The sequence below is a fragment of the Dasypus novemcinctus genome, chromosome 13 (assembly GCF_030445035.2).
Source record: "Dasypus novemcinctus isolate mDasNov1 chromosome 13, mDasNov1.1.hap2, whole genome shotgun sequence".
Taxonomy (NCBI): domain Eukaryota; kingdom Metazoa; phylum Chordata; class Mammalia; order Cingulata; family Dasypodidae; genus Dasypus; species Dasypus novemcinctus.
Genome location: NC_080685.1, coordinates 73,891,760 through 73,912,374, shown reverse-complemented (window position 1 = coordinate 73,912,374; position 20,615 = coordinate 73,891,760). Strand labels below are relative to the sequence as shown.

Here is a 20,615-nt window from a genome sequence, read left to right as displayed (position 1 = left end):
AGGTTCCATGTGCCCAGCTTGTTCTGATCTCAGTTGTAGGCTGTCATAGAGCTTGTCTCTCAGGGCTTCCCCATCAGTCCGTCATAGGGCTCCTTTCTTTCCAGGCTTTCTTAGCTACTTAGCTGCAAACTATCAGGTGAATGGCTTGACTCTCTCTGGGACCCCTGACCCAACATGACAGAGTTTTCTCCTCTTCTGTAAGTACCTGTTTATATCAGCCCACCAAGGGGCTGGGACTCAAACCTGATGACCCTACTGATGTGGTCAAATCAAAACCCTAATCTTAATAGGTAATTTAAAGACATCTCAGTGAATCTAATGCAATCAAACGGGATCACACACGGAGGAATAGACCAGGTTATAAACATAATCCTTCTCTTTCTGAGAATTCACAAAAATAGTGTCAAAATGCCACACCAACTATTGCCAATGTAACTACCATCCTGACCCATTAATTCAGCAAAATTTTGACTTTCACATAAATTGAATCAGAGACTATGCACTCTTTTGGACTTGGCTTCTTCCCTTTGATATTATGTTAGTAAGAATGCATTTTGATGTATATATTGCTATTTTGTTTTTTCTCAATCTTCTATGATTTTTTATTGAATTCTATCAATTCATTCAATCCATTGTTAGTGAACATTTAAATGGTTTCCAGCTTTTGACTGTTACAAATAATATTGTTTGCTGAATATATTAATACATGCATATCTGTTAGGTTTATAATTAGGAGTAGATTTGCTGGGTCACTAAGGATGCATGTGTTCATCTTTAGTAGACAAAACCTGTTTAAGACTTGTACGCTGAAAATTGACATTGCTGACAAATTATCTAGACTTAAATAAATGGAGAGATATACTGTGTTTATAGGTGGGAAGATTCAAATTTTTAAGATATTAATTCTCTGAAAATTGAATATTAATTTTTCAAAATTGTGGATTCAAAGAAATCTTTAAAAAAATCCCAGCAGGATTTCATTTTTATAGAATTTGGCAAGTTATTTCTAAAATGTTACACACAAATGCAAAGGACTTAGAAGAACCAAATTTTTTGTTTTAAAGATTAACAAAGTTTGAAGAATAACATTACCTGATTTCAAGAGTTTTTATAAAGCACAATGTTCATTGCTGGCATGAAGACAAAATAGATAATGGAACAAAATAGAAAATTCAGAAATAGACCCATATATGAATGGATAAATGATTTTCAGCAAATGTGCATAGTTAGTTCAGTAAAGAAAGGGCAGCCTTTTTAACACATCCTGCAGGAAATACTGAAAATCCATATGCATAAAACTGAACTTTGATCCATTCTAGTGACTTGTACTAAAAATCACTCAAAATATATTATAGACTTAAATATAAAACCTAAAGCTATAAAACTTCTAGATGAAAACTGAGGAGAAAATATTTTTATCTTGTAAAACTTTCCCAAATATTTTTATATACTTCAGCAAAACCACCATCCATAAAAGAAATTAAAAAGATAAATTTTATTTAATCAAAAATCACTTCTCTGCAAACAGGTCTCTCAAGAAAATGAAAATGTACACCATAAAATATGAAAAATGATTTGCAAATTAATGTATCTTATAAAAAATTTTAACAGAGCGATTAAAAATTACAAATAAAATGTGTCCAAAAGAATACACTTCACACACAAAAAAAACAAAAAAATATGCATGTTAGGGAGAAATAAATTAAAACATGAGGAAAGAAGCTGCATTCCTCAGTAAACGCATGTCTCAGGATCACTCGGCCCCAGCCAATACATCTCCAATGGAAGAACTAAGCAGCCGGCAGGAGGAGCTACACCGGGAACTGCCATTCTTATGCCCTACTCTTCTCCATGTATTAACATTCTGACAGCTGAATTGAGCAAATTTGTTAAGTAGAAATATCTTAAGAGAATTCTAAAAATTATTCTAGAAGTGATTTGACCTCATATGAACCACCTAACATTGGAAAAGTCTTTCTTTTCTTCATTACTATCAAAGACTGAGATTATTTGATCACATGATGTATAGATTAACCAGTCAAACAAGAGGATTATCTAGCCTAAATTCAGTAGAATCCTGAAGCATATTGTTAAAACAATGGTACAGGTCTTAGGAGCTCTTATAGAATGTGTTCAGCATCAATATGCCACAGATTTTCTAGAATCTGTCATTCTACAAAATATTCATAGTCACCCCTCCTGGGTCCTTCATGTAATTAAAAGTTAGTTTGTTCACTGTATGAATAGCAAATATCTGTATTATGGGAATTTACACCTAGTTTCAGACCTCCAGACTCTTTTCATGGAGGCCTAGTGTCTTCAAAAGCAGCTAAAAGAATTGATGAATATGGTTTGCATGGACCGCTTAATGGACATTTATGATATTTTGAATGTGGTAGTAATGATTATTCCACTGTCACTTATCTGCTGTTATTTCCAGTAGGGACCATGGATACCATGCCAAGACTTAGAAATTTATAGTTAAGCAGATCCTTAAGAACCAGTTAAAATGAATCAGTTGAAATACAAAGATAGAATTACTAGCTTGTGTAAAGTCATTTTTTTCTCCTTCCATTCTTGTTGACAGTCAAGCAGATGACACAGTCAGACACACGGGATAAAGCTGACTACAGATTATTTAATAAAACACTCAAGTTGTTTCATTTCTTTGCCAACTCCTTTTTGCACTGCACTATGGAATTTCCTCTTTTTCTCTCTGATTCTTGCTATATGTTGTGCTAGCTATATCTTCAGATACACCACAAGTTTCCTCCAAGCCAGTATGCCATCATGATTTCTAAGGCACAGCAGGAGGAAATAGCACATGCTTTTCTAGTGACACAGGATCCACTCATCACTCAGGTTCTCACATTCCAAACTTTTGTTCAAGTGGTTTTGTACTGTAAATTAGACCTACCATGTGAACCACAGTTTCTACAATATCTGCTTCTGGTACTTAAAGCCATTTTCTAGTTACAAGCAGTGTTATGGTAAACTCTCTGTACCTAGTCATTTACAGTGAGTAAAGAGTAAAGGGCAAGGTTGCTGTCAACCCTATCAGTATGTTTGTGTTCATCTGTGTATGTTTATTGCCTTCTTTGATCCTTCACTGTTTTCTGAACTGCATGCTACTATGTTGAATGCCTTATTTAGTGCTAAAATGATCACCTCTTTGTTATGAATAAATGATGCTTCCTGGTTCAATATGGCACTGCCAAACTCTTCACACCATTGTCACCAGTAGTGGCTCATTTGATAAAATCCCTGGAGAATGTCATCAGTACACTACCCTATCCGTAATGTTGTAGCATTTCTTCTTCTTCATGGCCATCTACCCACCAGGTAGATTCATGCAGAAATTTTTCCCCAAAGAAGCAGAAAATCTGCTTCTGTAGCAATATATTTCCTTCCAGGCTTTATCTGCTAACCTCTGTAAACAAATTTTCGTAGGCACTGCATATTGCAGGAAATGGCTGAGCAGCAGTTATACTTTGGGAGAACTTGAATCTCTAAACACTGCATTTTCTGCCTTGCTTGCTGTATGCAATTCTATTCGTTGGTAAGACTTTGAATGTTGGACAATGAACTGTAACTATGGAAGTTGGGAGTCAACTATGACCATTTTTAAAGATTAAAGATATCAGCTGAAACTTACATTCAAGACACTCAACCTTTTACTTTCACTGTTGGGGCTTTTCATTCAAACTCTAGATCCTCAGCTGATAATCAGGCAGTAACTTTGCAGACCTTAAATTAAAGACTCCTGTTCGTTTGAAAATGCTGGGTATTGTATCTTCTCTAGGAAAACTTTCTATACCTCAAGCTATCTGGGACAAAATTCTGCCTAGTGTGTCTTACATTTTTGCCTTACTGCAAGCTGACAGAAATTGGATATTATAACAGCATACCTTGGAGGCATATTCTCAGTTTGTCAAGGGAAGAAGTCATGAAGAGATAGATCCACATGGTCACGGTTCTGAAGAAACTGAGAACAAAGTTGCATCCTTTCCGTAGAAGACCGGATTTGTAGATGAGACTGAAGCTGCCTAAAAGGAAAGCGTGTAACAGGAGAAAGTTATTTGCTGGAAATTCTTTACTAAAATGACTACAGAAAAGTCAAGGTGGTAATCTTCATAGACTTGTACAAAAAGAGCCCATCTCTTTGTATTGTGAGAAGTTGAGCATTAGGGATTGGTGGTCTGCATTACAAAGGGGCCAAGGTGAAGAATGTTTTCATTGTTTTGACTATGATGATGGTTTCATATATAATGTCAGATACTATCAAGGTGTAACCTTTAAATATGTGCAATTCACTTCATATCAGTACGTTTGTTAGATTTGAAAGGAGACAATAAGAAAAAAATTTCAAAGAAAACATAAAGTTTAAATTATTCTAAGAATCTGTAAGTGAACATGCTTTAGGAACTCCCATTTATAAACAATTTTTTTAAATTAGTATTTGGCAATGGCACTTTTCCAAATTGTCAAACTGTTGCTCGTTCAGGTTATTTTTAAATGTCTTCTAAATAGTCTTAATTAGTGGTTCCTCTCACAGACTCAAAATATTTTCATCTCTTAGAATTCAGTCTTTGCAAGACTAGATAATAAATCAACTCACTGCATCTTTAAGAATGAATCAGTTAATGGTGAATGGAAGAAATCCATTCAGTCAGTAAAAAATTTCATCAGAAAGAATGACAGTAACTGTCATTAAAACAGATAATATAACAGCTAGGACTGAAACATGTGGTTTTGTGTTTTGTTTGTTGATTTTGTTTTGTTTTATTGTAGTTGGACTTTACTAGTATTTCTCATGCAAATGATACAAATCATTTTTATGTGAGATTCTCTAAATAGCTGAATAAATATCTTTATGGACATTTTGAATAAAGTGATAAAAGGTACTGATTTCTGTATTCACAAACCTATTTGATATAATTTCTTTCATGTTTCAAACATTTAATTTGCAACAATAAGAGAAGAACTTCCAACCAGAGATTATGTTGTTAGAGGAGCAAATAATTAAATTGTTGGTTAGAGAGGCAAATAGATAAGCAATATATTACAATGCAATGTAGTGCATACTCTAATAGAAGTATATGGAATTGAGTACACAGGGTAGAAAGCATAATGGAAAATATTAGACTTGGAAATAAAAGTCCAGGTTTAATCTTGTCTCTGCCACTTAATGTTTTTAACCTTCAGCAAAATGTAATTTCCTTTATTCTTAGCTTCCCCATTTGCAAATTGGAGAAAAATGCAAGTTATTACAGATACTTATAAGCACTAGATTATCTATACTTGGTACAAAAGGAGACACAAAGCAAGAATAATCACTAACTGCGTAGTTAATTTTGAACCTGCATCTAAACAGGAACACAATGAAAGATAACTTTGACTAAATCAAAGAAAATTACTACAAAGATCTTACTCTCTCTTTAGATTGGTGTTCACTTATAGAGGTTTCAGACTTTAGGGAATAAGGAAATGACTCTATTGAGGAACAAGGCAAAAATGCCCACCCTCACCATTTTTATTCATTGTAATGGAGGTCTAATGTATTGCAAGAAGGCAACAAAAAGAAATAAAGTTTTGGAATAAAAAGAAAAATTTATTATATTGCAGATGAGATCATTATATACGTAGAAAATTCTGAGACATACAAATTAGCTATGAGAACTAATAAATTTATCAAGAATATAACATGAAAGGTTAGCACAAAATCAAGTGTATTTTTATATAATAGGATCAAACAACAGGAAAATTAAATAATCAATTTGTTTTATTTTGCATCAATAAAAATGACATATGTAGGAATAAATTTAATAAAGGATGGGGAGTGATTGTGGAAAGATAGCATTGGATTAGGCAGGCAAGGTTCAGCATTCTTATAAAAACAATTGAGAAAGAGCCAAAAGCTGCCCAAGGGACCTTCTTTGGGGGTCAGCTGACCAGGACAATGCTTCACAACTTCCAGGAAGGTAAGAGAAAGAAGCTGAAAGAACAAAAGTCAGTACCAAGACCCTGCTGTGGCGAGGAAGGGCTCCCCTCCCCACCCCCAAGATATTAAGTGGAGGGGTTAAACCCCTGACTCTTGCAGCTGACTGAGAGGGGAGCAGACAGTCTTCCACTCTGTCAGCAGTTACAAAGGAAAAGGGAGGGGTAGTAAGGGGGGTTTCTTCAGTGAATTCAGCCAGCAAAGCCAGCTTTGAATCTCAGGTCTGGCCAGACCAAAACAAAGGAAATTGGAGACAAACCTCTGTGTGTAGGTGCACCAAGGAGCACCATCTGCTGGCTGGTCTGAAAATTTCATGGACAACAACTACACTTGGGTCTCCCTGTTCTCTAACTTCTGGGAGAAAATCTGTACCACATTTGGGAGCCCCTGGCATGATTTTGATAACTTAAGCTGAGCAATTTTAAAGACTTAGGATAAGTTGGACCAAATATCAAAGAAGAGCAGTAAAAAAATAACAATAAGCAAGACAGAGAAATTGGATTGGATATCAGAGTAAATTCACCAACATATTCGGATGCCTAGATATCAGCAAAAAATTGCAAGCCATACTAGGAAACAGGAAGAGATGACCAAGCCAAAGGAACAAACCAAGTATCCTGAAGAGATACAGGATATAAGACAATCAATGATAAACACACATCTTAAATCAATTTAAAGAATTGAAAGAAAATATGATTAAAGAGATAAAGGATATTAAGAAGACACTAGGTGAGTATAAAGAACAATTTGAAAGTCTGCAAAGAAATGTAACAGTCAGTCCTTAGGGGAATGAAAGACATGATGAATGAGATTAAAAATGCATTAAAAGCAAATAAAAGCAGATTTGAATTGCTTAAAGACAAAACTAGTGATTTTGAAGACAGAACATCTGAACTAGAAAAGACAGAACAGAAAGAGAAGAGAACAGAAAAAATATAAAGTCTCAGGGAATTGCATTGCAATGCAAAATGCAAAAATATATGCATTATCAATGTTCCAGAAGAAGAAGAAAATGGAAAAGGAACAGAAAGAATATTTGAGGAAATAATAACTGAAAACATCCATACCCGTATGAAAGACATCAAGGAAAATGCACACCAAACAGAATAAAAATCTGAATAGACCAACCCTGAGATAACTACTTTCAGGATGACAAATATCAGAGATAAAGGATCTTTGTCCACAGGCCTCTCCTGTTACTTTTACCGGAACTGTAGTTGGTGCTGGGGTTTAATGTATACCCAGGGGACCTGAATCTTAGGACTGACCATGTGATAGCCAGGCCCTGAGCCTCAACAGACTTGCAACTCCTACACTCTGGTTTATTGGACTTACCCCACTCAGCTAACATGGAGGTGAAGAAGGTCAACCACCACACCAGGGAGCCAAGAGTGCCTACAACTGTAAACAGGATAATTGCATCCAGTATCCATGTGGAATCTAAGCCCCCTCTTGATATAGATGTGGAGTGGGCACAACCATTCCAGGGTTCACAGGATGGAGGAATAGAGTATGGATTAGAGTGAACTTACTGATATTCTATTCACGAACTATTGTGATTAGTAATTGAAGAAAATGTGGCATTCGTGTGGAGAAAGTGGCCATGGTGGTTGCTGGGGGTAGGGAGTGGGAGGAAGAGATTTGATGTGTGGGCATTTTCAAGGGTTGGAGTTGTCCTGGGTGGTGCTGCAGGGACAGTTACTGGACATTATATGTCCTCCTATGGCCCACTGGTTGGACTGTGGGAGAGTGTGGGCTATTGTGTGGACCATTGACCATGAGGTGTATTCACCAAATGCAATGAATGTCCCATGATGATGGAGGAGATTGTTGTTGTGGGGGGAGGAGTGGGGTGAGGGGAGTGGGGGTATATGGGGCCCTCATATTTTTGAATGTAACTTTAAAAAAACAAATAAAGACAAAAAGAATAGATACTGAAAGCAGCAAAAGAAAAGCATCACAGGGAACCTCAATAAGATTAAGTGCTGATCTCTTATCAGAAAGCATGGAGGAGAGAAGAAAGTGGTATGATGTAGTTCAGGTACTGAATGAGAAAAATTGCCAGCTAAAAATTCTGTATCTGGTAAGGCTGTCCTTCAAAAATGAGGAGTAGTTCAAAGTTTTCACAGACAAAAAAAACCCTGACATGTTACTAAAATGCCAGAATTACAAGAAATACTAAAGGGAGTGCTGCAGCCTGAAAGGAAAAAAAAGTGAAAGGTGTGGAGGGGAGTGTAGAAGTGAAGATTATTACAGAAGGGTAAATTAATGGGTAAAAAGATAGACAATAATGCTATATGATGACAGAAATCCAAAGATCAAAATGAATGAAGTAATTAATGCCTTTACAATAATAACATTGAATGTTAATGGCTTGAACTCCCTTATGAAAAGACAGAGTGATAGAATGGATTAAAAATATATAAGCCTGTCTAATTTGGCTACAAGAGACTCATCTCAGGGATAAGGACACATCCAGGTTAAAAGTGAAAGCTTGGAAAAAGATATTACATGAAAATAGTAACCAAATAAGAGCTGGAGTAGCAATATTAATATCAGACAAAATAGATTTTAAATGCAAAACTCTTATAAGTGATGATGAAGATCATTATATATTAACAATAAAAGGGGCAACTTGGCAAGAATAAATAACTATACTAAATATTTATGCACCTAACCTCAGTGCTCCAAAATACATGAGGTATACATTGGCAAAGCTGAATGGAGAAATAAATGTCTCTACAATAGTAGTTGGAGACTTCAATACACCACTTTCAGTATTGAATAGAACATCTGGACAGAGGATAAATAAAGAAATAGAGAGCATGAGTAATATGATAAATGAATTAGACTTAACAGAAATCTACAGAGCATTGCACCCCAAAACAACAGGATATACATTCTTTTCAAGTGCTCATGGATCCTCTAAGATAGACTATATGGTGCATCACAAGACAAGTCTCAATAAATTCAAAAACATGAAAATTTTACAAAACACTTTCTCTGATCATAATGAAATAAAGTTGGAAATCAATAATGGACAGAAAAGGAATATTCACAAATATATGAAGAGTTAACAATACACTTAAGTAATCAATGGGTCAAAGAAGAAACTGCAAGAGAATTCAGCAAATAAAATGAAAATAAGAATACAACCTATCAAATCCTATGGAACACCACAAAGACAGTGCTGAGAGGGAAATTTATAGCCTTCAATATTTACATTAAAAATGAGGAAAGACCTAAAACTGAAGGCTTAGCTGCACACCTGTTTGAACTAGAAAAAGCAGCAAACTAAACTCAAACAAAGCTGAAGGAAATAAATAATAAAGATCAGATTAGAAATAAATAAAATTGAGAACAAATAAACAGTAGAGAAAATCAACAAAACCAAAACTGGTTCTTTGAGAAGATCAACCACACTGACAAACCAACACTTAGCTAGACAGAGAAAGAAAAAGAGAGAATAAACAAATAAATAAAATCAGAAATGAGAGGGGGGCATTACCACTGACCCCACTGAAATACAAGAGATCATAAAAGGATGCTATGAACAACTCCATGCCAAAAAGCTAGAAAATGTAGATAAGATGGTCAAATTCCTAGAAAAACATGAACTGACTACACTGACCCTAGAAGAAAAAGACCTTAACAAATAATCACAAGTGAAGAGATTGAAACAGTCATCAAAAATGTCCCAAAGATAAAGAGCTGGGGACAAGATGACATCACAGGTGAATTCTACCAATCATTCAAAGATGAACCTTATACTGATCTACCTCAAACTCTTCCAAAAAATTGAACAGGAGAGAATGCTATCAGAATCATTCTATGAAGCCGTTATCACCTTAATACCAAAACCAGATAAAGATACCATGAAAAAAATAAAATTCAGACCAATATTGCTAATGAATATAGATGCAAAAATACTCAACAAATACTTCTAAGTCAATTCTAAAAGGAAATTAAAGGAATTATACACCATGATCAAGGGGTTTTTATCCCAAGTATGTAAGGGTAGTTTATCACAAGAAAATTAGTGTAATAAATCACATTGGTAAATTGAAGAAGAAAAACCATATGATCATTTTTATTGGTGCAGAAAAGGCATTTGACAATGTACAATACCCTTTCGTGATAAAAACACTCCAAAAATAAGGAACAGTAGGAAGCTTTTTCATTATAGTAAAGTGCATATATGAAAAACCCACAGCTTGCATTATATTCAATGGTGAAAGACTGAAAGCTATCCTGCTGAGATCAGGACCAAGACAAGGATGCCCGCTGTCACCATTATTATTCAATGTTGTGCTAGATGTTCTTGCTAAAGCAATTAGGCTAGACAAAGAAATAAAATGCACCCAAATAGGAAAGGAAGAAGTAAAACTTTCACTATTATTGATGATGTGGTCCTACATCTAAAATATCATGAAAAATCCATAACAAAGCTACTAGAATAAATAGACAAGTTCAACAAAATGAAGGGATAAAAAATTAATATGCAAAATTAAGTAGCATTCCTATATACTACTAATATGCAATCAGAGAAGGAAATGAGAAAATAAATTTCATTTATTATAGTGACTAAAACAATCAAATATTTAGGAATAAAATTAATGAAGGACATAAAGGACCTGTATTCAGAAAACTATAAAACATTTGTAAAAGAAGTAAAAAACTACCTAAACAGAAGGACATCCATGTTCATAGATTGGAAGACTAAGTATCATAAAGATGTCATTTCAACTCACACTGATTTACAGATTCAATGCAATCCCAATAAAAATCCCAACAGTCTTTTTTTCAGAAATCTGAAAGCCAATAATCAAATTTATTTGGAAGTTTAAGGGGCCTCTGAGAGCAAAAATGCCTTTGAAAAGAGAATAAATTTGGAGGGCTCTCACTTCTTCACTTTAAAGCATATTAGTTACAGTGGTAAAAAACAAAAAACAAAAAGCAGTACTGGCATAAGGACAGAAAGTTTGAAAAATGGAACCAATTTAGGAACTCAGAAATTGACCTTCACATCTATAGTCCAGTTATTTTCAACAAGGCTGTTAATTCCACTTAGCTGGGCCATAATAGTCTATTCAACAAATGTTGCTGAGAGAACTGGATAGTCAAATCCAAAAGAAAGAAGACCCCTCTTTCAGCTTTATACAAAAGATATGGGTGAAGCCATTTGAGATTATTTATGAATTCCAAAAATAGATTATGTTTGTAAACTGGTCAGTTCCTCTGGGCTTGATACGCTTTTATTGTATTAGAGTCAACTGAGCTGCCTTGGATTAAACTATGTGAAGATTAGGGCATTATTTTGACCACATCACTCAAGCCAAGATGAGTTGAGTCCCCACTCCCTTTGGTAGGTTATATAAATAGATGCTTAATCAAGAACACACAGGGCGGCAGACTTGACCCAGTGGTTAGGGCGTCCGCCTACCACATGGGAGGTTTGCAGTTCAAACCTCGGGCCTCCTTGACTCGTATGGAGCTGGCCCATGTGCAGTGCTGATGCGCGCACGGAGTGCTGTGCCATGCAGGGGTGTCCCCCGCATAGGGGAGCCCCACACACAAGGAGTGCACCCCATAAGGAGAGCCGCCCAGCGTGAAAGAAAGTGCAGCCTGCCCAGGAATGGGGCGGCACACATGGAGAGCTGACACAACAAGATGACGCAACAAAAAGAAACACAGATTCCCGCGCCGCTGACAACAACAGAAGCGGACAACAAAGACGCAGCAAATAGACACAGAGAACAGACAACTGGGGTTGGGGGTGGGGGGGAAGGGGAGAGAAATGAATAAATAAAATCTTAAAAAAAAAAAAAGAAAGAACACACAGAAGTAGATACACAGGAAAAGAACACAGAAGAATAGAGACAGCTCATTAGACACAGCAGAGGTTCTGGGAAGAGAGATGAGCCTGACAGTCTACAGCTGACTTTGTGAAGAGAACAGAGAAGCTGAACCTGGAAAGAAACAAACCCAATGGAGAAAAAGAGATCTTATGCCAGCCTACAGCTAAGATCAGAAGAAGACGGGACCAGAGAACCTTAAAAGGAAGAAGGAAGGCTGAACCCTCAGACATCACCCTCCATCTTGTTTCAATTCATGGCAACAGATTTTAGGTGAGGAGTACCCCTTATAGTACCATGATTTGGACTCTTTAGGGCCTTGTGACTGTCAGCTTATATCCCAAATAAATATCCTTTATAAAAACCAACAGATTTCTGGTATCTTGCATTAGCACCCCTTTTGTCTGACTAATATAATGTGTAAAATTGTATATATAAGAACATTTTTTTCTGAAGCTGAACAAATGTAGGTTAATAGTACCAAATGTTAATATCAGACCAAAAAACACAGTAAGTTAAGGAGATAAGACACAGTGTACTACATATCGTATGATTCCATTTATATAAAATGTAAATACAAATCAATTTATGAAGATGAAATTATATTAGTAGTTATGTAGGGATGTAGGGTCTTTCTTTTTGGAGTAATGGAATTGTTCTAAAATTTTTGAGATGAATATACAGCATTGTGATTATACTAAAACCATTGATTATACTCTTTGGATAGATCATATGGTATATGAGGATAGATCATATGGTATGTGAGGATATCTCAATAAAACTGCCTAATAAACAAATAAATAATATTGCAAGAATAGTCAGAAATAAAAGCTAGGCACAACAGGGGAAACAGAAAATGAAAGGTGAGGAATTTTTTGCTTATTAAAATAATGAAAATGCTCTAATAATGATTGATGTGATGAATGCACAATTATGTGATTATACCAAATATCATTGATTTTACATTTTGGATGAATTGCATGCTTTATTAATACATATTAATAAAATTGATTTGTTAAAAAATGTAAAAGAAAGAAAGACAAAAGGTAGGTTAAAAATTACAAAATTCTCAGAAAAATTAATGAGGTTATAAAAATAGAAACATTGATTTGAAACAATCAATATTGTAAATATATCAATTTCCTCCAAATTGATTTACAGATTTAGTAAAATCATAATCAAAATTCCAGCAGGCTATTTTAAAATATATACAAAATATGGTTATATAAAATTTATTTGGATATTTAAAATATCTAATTTTTCTAAAATAAATTTTATGGGAAAATGTTGGAGGACTTAAACTACCTGATTTCAAGATATATAATTCTACAGTAAATAATGCTTTGTAATGATGGCATAAAGATAGACAATAAGATAGAGAGCTGAGAAGTAAATCTATATGTTCAAGTGTTAACAATTTTTTCCAAATTTATGCAATGATGTTGCACCAACTGTATATATAAATGTAAAATTAAATGATCCCAATAATTGCCATCCACTACTCACAATAAAATAACTAGAATTGTATCATAAGCCAAAAAGAATAAAATTTCTGTAAGAAAACATAGGATAAATCTTTGCCAATTTAGAATAGAATTTTTTTTTTAGGTAGAACCCAAGGAGTACAACCCATAAGGGAAAAATGATAATAAATGGACTACATGAAACTTAAAATTTTCTTTTCTTAAAAAGTGACCATTTAGTAAATGAAAATACAATCTAAACATTGGGCAATAGGTTTCACTTTACGTATATATATGTACAACTTTCTTCCCAATCTACTTTTCCAAGGCCTAAATCCTCTTAGAGAGGCACATCCTTATCTCCCTTTGACTCACCAGTGAAATCTAGGCACCAAAATCTTCTCTGTACTCAATGTTCTGTTGCTTGGTATATGTCATTGAAGCTAGTTCTGTTCCCTAATTTTAAATTAATAGATTCCTTTCCCCCATTTCTGATATTTGTACAGAAGTGTTTTAGGTAGGGCTCATATTCTTCCCAGGCACACTATAACATGGTCCCTTCAAGCCCTTATAACTCAGAATACTTCAGTAAACATTCCATCATAGAAGTCTCTATACTTACAGTGCTCCAATATGCACCTATAGAATACCCCCAACTCTAGAGGACCCGTGTCATGTTCTTCCAAATATTCTCCGCCATAAACTGCTCTATTCTAATAGCTACACATTGAACTTGCAGGTTGTACAACTCAGCAACTATTTCTGGGAGTAGATACCTGTATTTCCTTCCTATAGGAATTCTCATTATCCACTAATAATTTTCTCTTAGAAACTTTCCCACTTGTTTGAACACCCTCTTTTTTCTCTTACATGAGGCAAAAGAGTGACTTCTCACCATGAATGGTGAAATCTAGAAGTTAAATAAGTATACCTTCCATCTTTTCTTAAGTCATTTCCTTCAATAAATTGAAGATACAGAGTAGTGGTAAAGGATTGCTAGAAATTAGGCCATTTCTGTCAATTCCAGGTATGTCCTGTGGAAATCATGATGGTGTATTGATGTCTCTTTTCCTGATTGAGACCTATTATCTCTTTTCCTATTTTGAAGGATTTAGTTATACTTAGTGACAGAACAGAGGGTCCTCTCAAATCCTGCTACATTGTTTATTGTTGCTATTTATATAATTGTTCTTAACTTTTAAAGCTATAGACAATAATTAATATGTTGGGCATTTTGCAAAAGGAAGAGATGCATTATATTTCCTAAGCAGTCTTTATTTTTTTCCTCAGGAAATCCTGAGGCTTTTTAATTGGCTATTTTAATAGAGGAAATTTATTAGTTCACAATTTTGAAGCTAACACAGAAGTACAAATGTAAACATCATCAGGACAATACTTTCTCCTAAAAGACAGTGGTGTTTCTCTAGCTGGCTGCTGGTGATCTTTGGTTTTTCTGTCATATGCCAAGGTACTTGGTGATATCTCCTGATAGTTCTCTTCTTTTCCAAGTTCTGTTGATTTTCCGCTTCTGGCTGTTCCCTCTGGCTTTCTCTCTCTATGTCTGAATTTTGTTCTGCTTATAAAGGACTCCAGTAATGGGATTAAAACCCATCTTAATTAAGTTGGGTCATACTTTAACAGAAGTAACCTCATCAAAATGTACTTCTTACAATGGTTTCAGAACCACTAGGATGGATTAAATTTAAGAACACGTTTTTCTTAGTATATACAGCTCCAAACCACCTATTATTAACAATAATAATCAATCGATGATATTATAACATCAAATGATCATTTTAAGTGAGTTGCTTGCAGTAATTATTAATGATTTTGATTTGTACAATTTGCTGAAAATCTTAAAATCTATAGAAACTCTACTATACATAATATTTTACAAAGGATAGTGGATTATCTGACCTTCTGAAATTCTGTGAATTATGGTCACCAACTAAATGTCTGTCCTAGCAACTATGTCTGAATGAAAGTGAAAATGAGTAACAAACTATGTAACTTCATACCACTAAAAATTGAGAATAGTCATATCTTATCCTTTCATAGAGGTCCTCATGGTACAGAGATCATTCCTTTAACCTCATACAATTTTGTCTTCTTAGCCCATTTTATTTCTGGCCCCTATATCCCATTCATGGAAACTGGATTATAAAGCAAATTCCAAAATTACATTTTCAGCTATGAGTACCATAAAGAATTTAAATAACTTTACAAAGATTGCTATTTGATGGATCACATTTCTGGTATATGATAATAAATACTTTTAGTTGGGTTGTCCTTTCATACTAATGCAGAAACAATATGTGTAGCCATGCCTCTGTGGAAATTTGAAGGTAAAATCTTAAACCTTCTTTATACACTACACATTTACAAAAATGCTATCATGTTATTCAGGGAAAAAATTACTCTACTGGAAAATAGAATTGTGAAAGTTTTGTGAGATTTTAAATGTATTATTTTAAGCCATAAAATGTGTGAGGCTTTCCAGAAATTTTCAAACGTCAATATATTAGGCTCATGTTGATATGTTATCATCCTATTGTAGAAATAGTATACTTTTATGTCATAAACAGAAACAATTTGGTTGGAAAATTTATTGGATTGTGAGATTTCAGTCCAAAAAATGGCATATATACCTGATTGTGTTTTTCTGAACTGACCCAAAGGCTCTATTATAGGTGACATTTTAAAAAGTACAAATTACATAAAATCCAGAAAAATTGGTTTGTACTTCATGTTAACTCATAAACTTGCCTATGTCAGGAAAAGATTCAGGGCAGAAATGCCATACTCATTACTGGATGCATCATCATACTTAATAGATTACTTACATCTCTAGCTGGGACAAGGAAGGAAGGAAAAAAGGAAACTTGTATTTTTCAAATGTCTGTCAGGTCTGCACTTAGCTTTTATTTAATAGTGCACTGGAATGAACTAAGTGACCCTGTATAATTGAGAAGTCTCTGATTAAAAATTATAATAAAAATAGTATATTCATTCTCTAATGGGACCCAAATAAAATTATAATTGAAGAATAGAAAAGGTACAAAACTACAAAATCAAAATCAATAGAGAGAAGACAACTACAAAGGAGAATTAGTAAAAATTTTAGGGTAAGTAAGGCAAATACTTGTAACTGACTTAGCAAAGTGGAAAAAGCTGAAACCAATGTGTATTCTGTGGGGGAAGATTATAAAAGCAAACTAATTTATACCACAGAATAAATGGTTAGAAACTATCTACAGTTCAATTCTCAAGAGGTAGCATACACACATACACACACAACTTAATTAAAAATGATTGCCTCCATAATAAGAATTGAGGGGTGGGAAAGTTAGGGCAAGCAACTGCAGAAAACTTGTGTACAATTTATATTTCTAAAATATACTCGTGTACTGCATAGAGAAAAATAAAAATATAAAAAATAAAACAAATATTTGAAAATTTCATGAGGAAAGATAGCTTCTTTCTTAGTTCAAAGTAGAATCTCTATCCTTTTGTAGCATGTCCAGCATATAACAAATATGAAAAAATGAATGTATAAATGAGTGAATGGGGACTATCTCAAAGCAATCCTCATAATTTTCGAGTGACGTAATAAAGATTCAAGAAATTTATTCTTCTAATATCATACAGTAAGGGAGAGATGTCAGTGAAAAATCCTGGTCTGCTTAACTCTACATTGAGTGATTTGCCATCTTCATCATGCTATGTATAATTCATTGAGAGTGAAAAAGACATAAATACATAAAAAGAAAAAAAGTTTTCTTCCAACAAATCAGGACAAAAATGTTCTATGTCAATTATTTAGAATTGATGAAAACAAATTGAACTCTGTAAGTTAAAATGAAGAGCAATATATAGCTTTAATATAGGTTTAACAAAGTATCATTAAATGGCTTAACCATTCAAATTGTCATGTTAAAAAGTGTTTAAACACCAAGAAAGGCTTCTCCTGACAGTTTTCTTTAAACCCGGCTTCACACATGTTGAAAATACCTGAAGACTTTGCTAAGGAAAAACAGGGAAAGATTATTCATAGAATTGTCCAGATACTCAAATTTTATAAGTACTATTCCTAAATGTTATCTCTCTGGGAAAGTATATTTGGTTGAGGCATCACACCAAGTCTCTTATCTTACCTCCCCTACTTAAATTATCCTTCACCCATGACATGATCAAAAAAGACAGATGTACTTCTCACATCCTAAATCTCACAATTAGGTATTGCACCATGTGTATAATACTCCACATAGAGACAGATTACAATTTTGAGGAGTTTGAAGTTTATACAATGTATTAAAATACTATAATATTAGGCCTAAAAGTGAATATTTTTTATTTGTTTATTTAGAATTGCCTTTCAGGGAGAAATGAGCTACAGATATCCTTGGGTGATATGAAATTTTTTTCATTTAATGAACTTTTTTAAAGAAGTCCTAGATTTATAGAAAAGTTACAACAAAAGTATAGAGAATTCCCACATACCCTATCCCTCTCTCTCTCTCCCATATTTTCCCCTAATAATAACATCTTACATTACTGTGGTACATTTGTTACAATTGATGAACAAATATTGAAGCATTGATACTAACCAAGGTCTATAGTTTACATTATGGTTTACACTTTGAACTATACAATTTCATAGGTTTTAACAAATGTATAATGGCCTGTATCTGTCATTGCAATATCATGCGGAACAATTCCAAATGCCCTCAAAATGCCCTATCTTCCACCTATTCTTCACCCTCCTCCCATCAGAAACCTTAGTAACCATTATCTTTATATGAATGTTACAAGTTCTTCCTTACTACAATATTAATAAACTAACTTTGATTCACGTTTTCATTCCCCTTTATGCTTCTTCATTCCTCAATCTTAAGGATTTTGGAATGGTGATGCATGCTCTGCTTCAGATAGGAAGAGGCTTAGATCTTATGTGGCAGACAGAAGGAACTGCTTTGCTTGCAAATGTATATACATTTTCCTTTTTGAGATGGGGAATGTCCATCATCGTTTTGTTAGTTGTCCTGGGCGAGTCTGATGAACTGGAGAGTAGGTGCTGGCTGCAACTCTGCTGAGATTTAGGGCTCAACTTGCATATGAACAGAGTGAAGATTTAAGTCTCTGGGACATATATTTAATGGGTATAATGCTAATTACAGGTTCAAATAAGAGAGGTAGAAGCATTATGTGTAGGGAAATTATAAATGAACATGACTCTGTTACGCAGAGAAATAGGTTATCATATATTCCAAGGTAAGGTCCACTGATGGGGTGCTGATTTCATGGGGTTGTGTGCCTTGTCTATAATCTCCAGATGTCTTTAGAGGCCTCAGGAGCACACCTGTTTTAGGCTTTGTTTACTATGGCAGTTAGTGAGATCTGCCCGAGACATGCTTGAGGTAACCTCTTGAATGACTTTCCAACATACTTTGAAATCTCTTAGCCCTAAAAACTCTTTCATATTTGATGTTTCCCCCCTTTGTGTCAAGGTCTTTTTCCAAACGCATCACTGGTTGGCACTTGGTAATAATCCTTCTGTGACAGGGTGTCTCATAACTGGGAGTCATGTCCCATGCGGGGAGAAAGGTAGAGAGTTTATATGCTGAGTTTGGCTTAGGGAGAGGCCATGTTTTAGTAACAAGGATGATTTCAGGAGGTAATTCTTAGGCAATAGATATTATTAGTCTAAATTTCAATTTAACAAGAATAAGTTTCATAATTACAATTTAGACTGAGAAAAGAAATCATAAATAATTACCTGTGTATTTGAATTGTAGTTCCATTTCTTATGAAATTACTTTAGGCAATTGACCAGAAATGCTTCCATAGAAATGCTTCTTGATTGTAATCCTTCTCCTTTTCCACTCCTAGAACAATCTACAAGTACCAGTAACTCCAAAGTATCAAGGGAGTCTATTCAAGGGAGGGGCTCTGAAACTTGACTTTCATTCATTTCAAGGTCATCTGCTTCTGACTTCAACAAAGAGATACATTTACTGAATGGCAGTAAAACTTCCCTTAACCAATAAACCCATGGTAGGGCCATGCTGCTTTCCTTGTCTTACATATGTTTTTGATAAGGGTGAAGTATATAGATGTAGTAGATATTTTGGCCCATTTCTAAATTTAGATATATTGTAGAATGGACAGAAAGAATGATGACAATTTTAGTTTAAAGGCCATATCATGCCTCTCTGGTATTTCACTTCCAGTCATATGAAAAAAAGATACCAAATGAGTCTTCACACTATAATATTCTATAAATATGAACAACACATATGAGACAGCAATTTTCAGACAATGCACAAGGTAGCAAAAGACTTTGGGCATAACCATTTGGAAAATAAAAATTACAACTTCATTTACAATAGAATTTTAAAAACATTAAAAGAATAAAAAATGAGACAGTGGAAGAAATTATTGCAAGACCAATACCTTAAAAATCTCCATAAACTGCTGAGGGAAATGAAGAAAGACTTCATTAAAGGAGAGATATATTCATTGACAGGAAGAATCACTGTTATAGAGATTTCCATTATTCCTATATTGATCTATAAGTTTAGTATGATTCTAATCAATACCATAGCAGGTTTCTTTGTTTTTAAATTGAGAAGCTGATTCTATAATTTATATGGAAATGTAAAGGATATATAATAACAAGAACAATTTATTTAAAAACTAAAACAAAGTTCAGTAAAATATACTCCCAGTTTTATAAATTAATATAAAAACACAATAAATAATAGAGTATTGTTTGGGCATAAAATTTTACATTTAGATCAATGGAAAAATATAGAGTCCAGATTGATCTCAAAATATTTTATAATAGTTTAAGAGGGAAAGGATAGTCTTTAACTTTTATTTTCCAGGAAAATAAGATTTCTCTATGGAAAAATTGTAAAAAAGAATGTTGAACCTAATATCATGATAACCACATTTAGTTTAAAATAGATTGTGGATCTAAGTGTAAATATTGAAACTGAAAACTTGCAGAAGTGAACACCAGAGAAAATCTTCATAAATTTTGGGAGGGGAAGATTTTATATGGCAGACTCAGAAAACCCAAAGTATAAAAGAAAATACTGATAAATTGAACTTCTTCAAAAGTAAACCATTCTTTTGTCTATTCAAAAGAAACTGTCAAGAAAATGAAAAAGCAAAATGAAAACTGAGAGAAAATATTCACAATATATAAATGACTTGTATTCATATAAATGACATGTAAAGAGCTCTTCTTGCAAAGGAATAAGACAAGCAAGCCAATGTTAAATGACAGAAATA

At 34.1% G+C, this 20,615-nt stretch overlaps 1 pseudogene; it reads left to right on the top strand.

Annotated features, from left to right (window-relative positions):
- Window positions 1–1,742: 1,742 nt before the first annotated feature.
- On the top strand, window positions 1,743–2,333 carry LOC101437283 (FIGNL1-interacting regulator of recombination and mitosis-like; annotated as a pseudogene).
- Window positions 2,334–20,615: the final 18,282 nt, after the last annotated feature.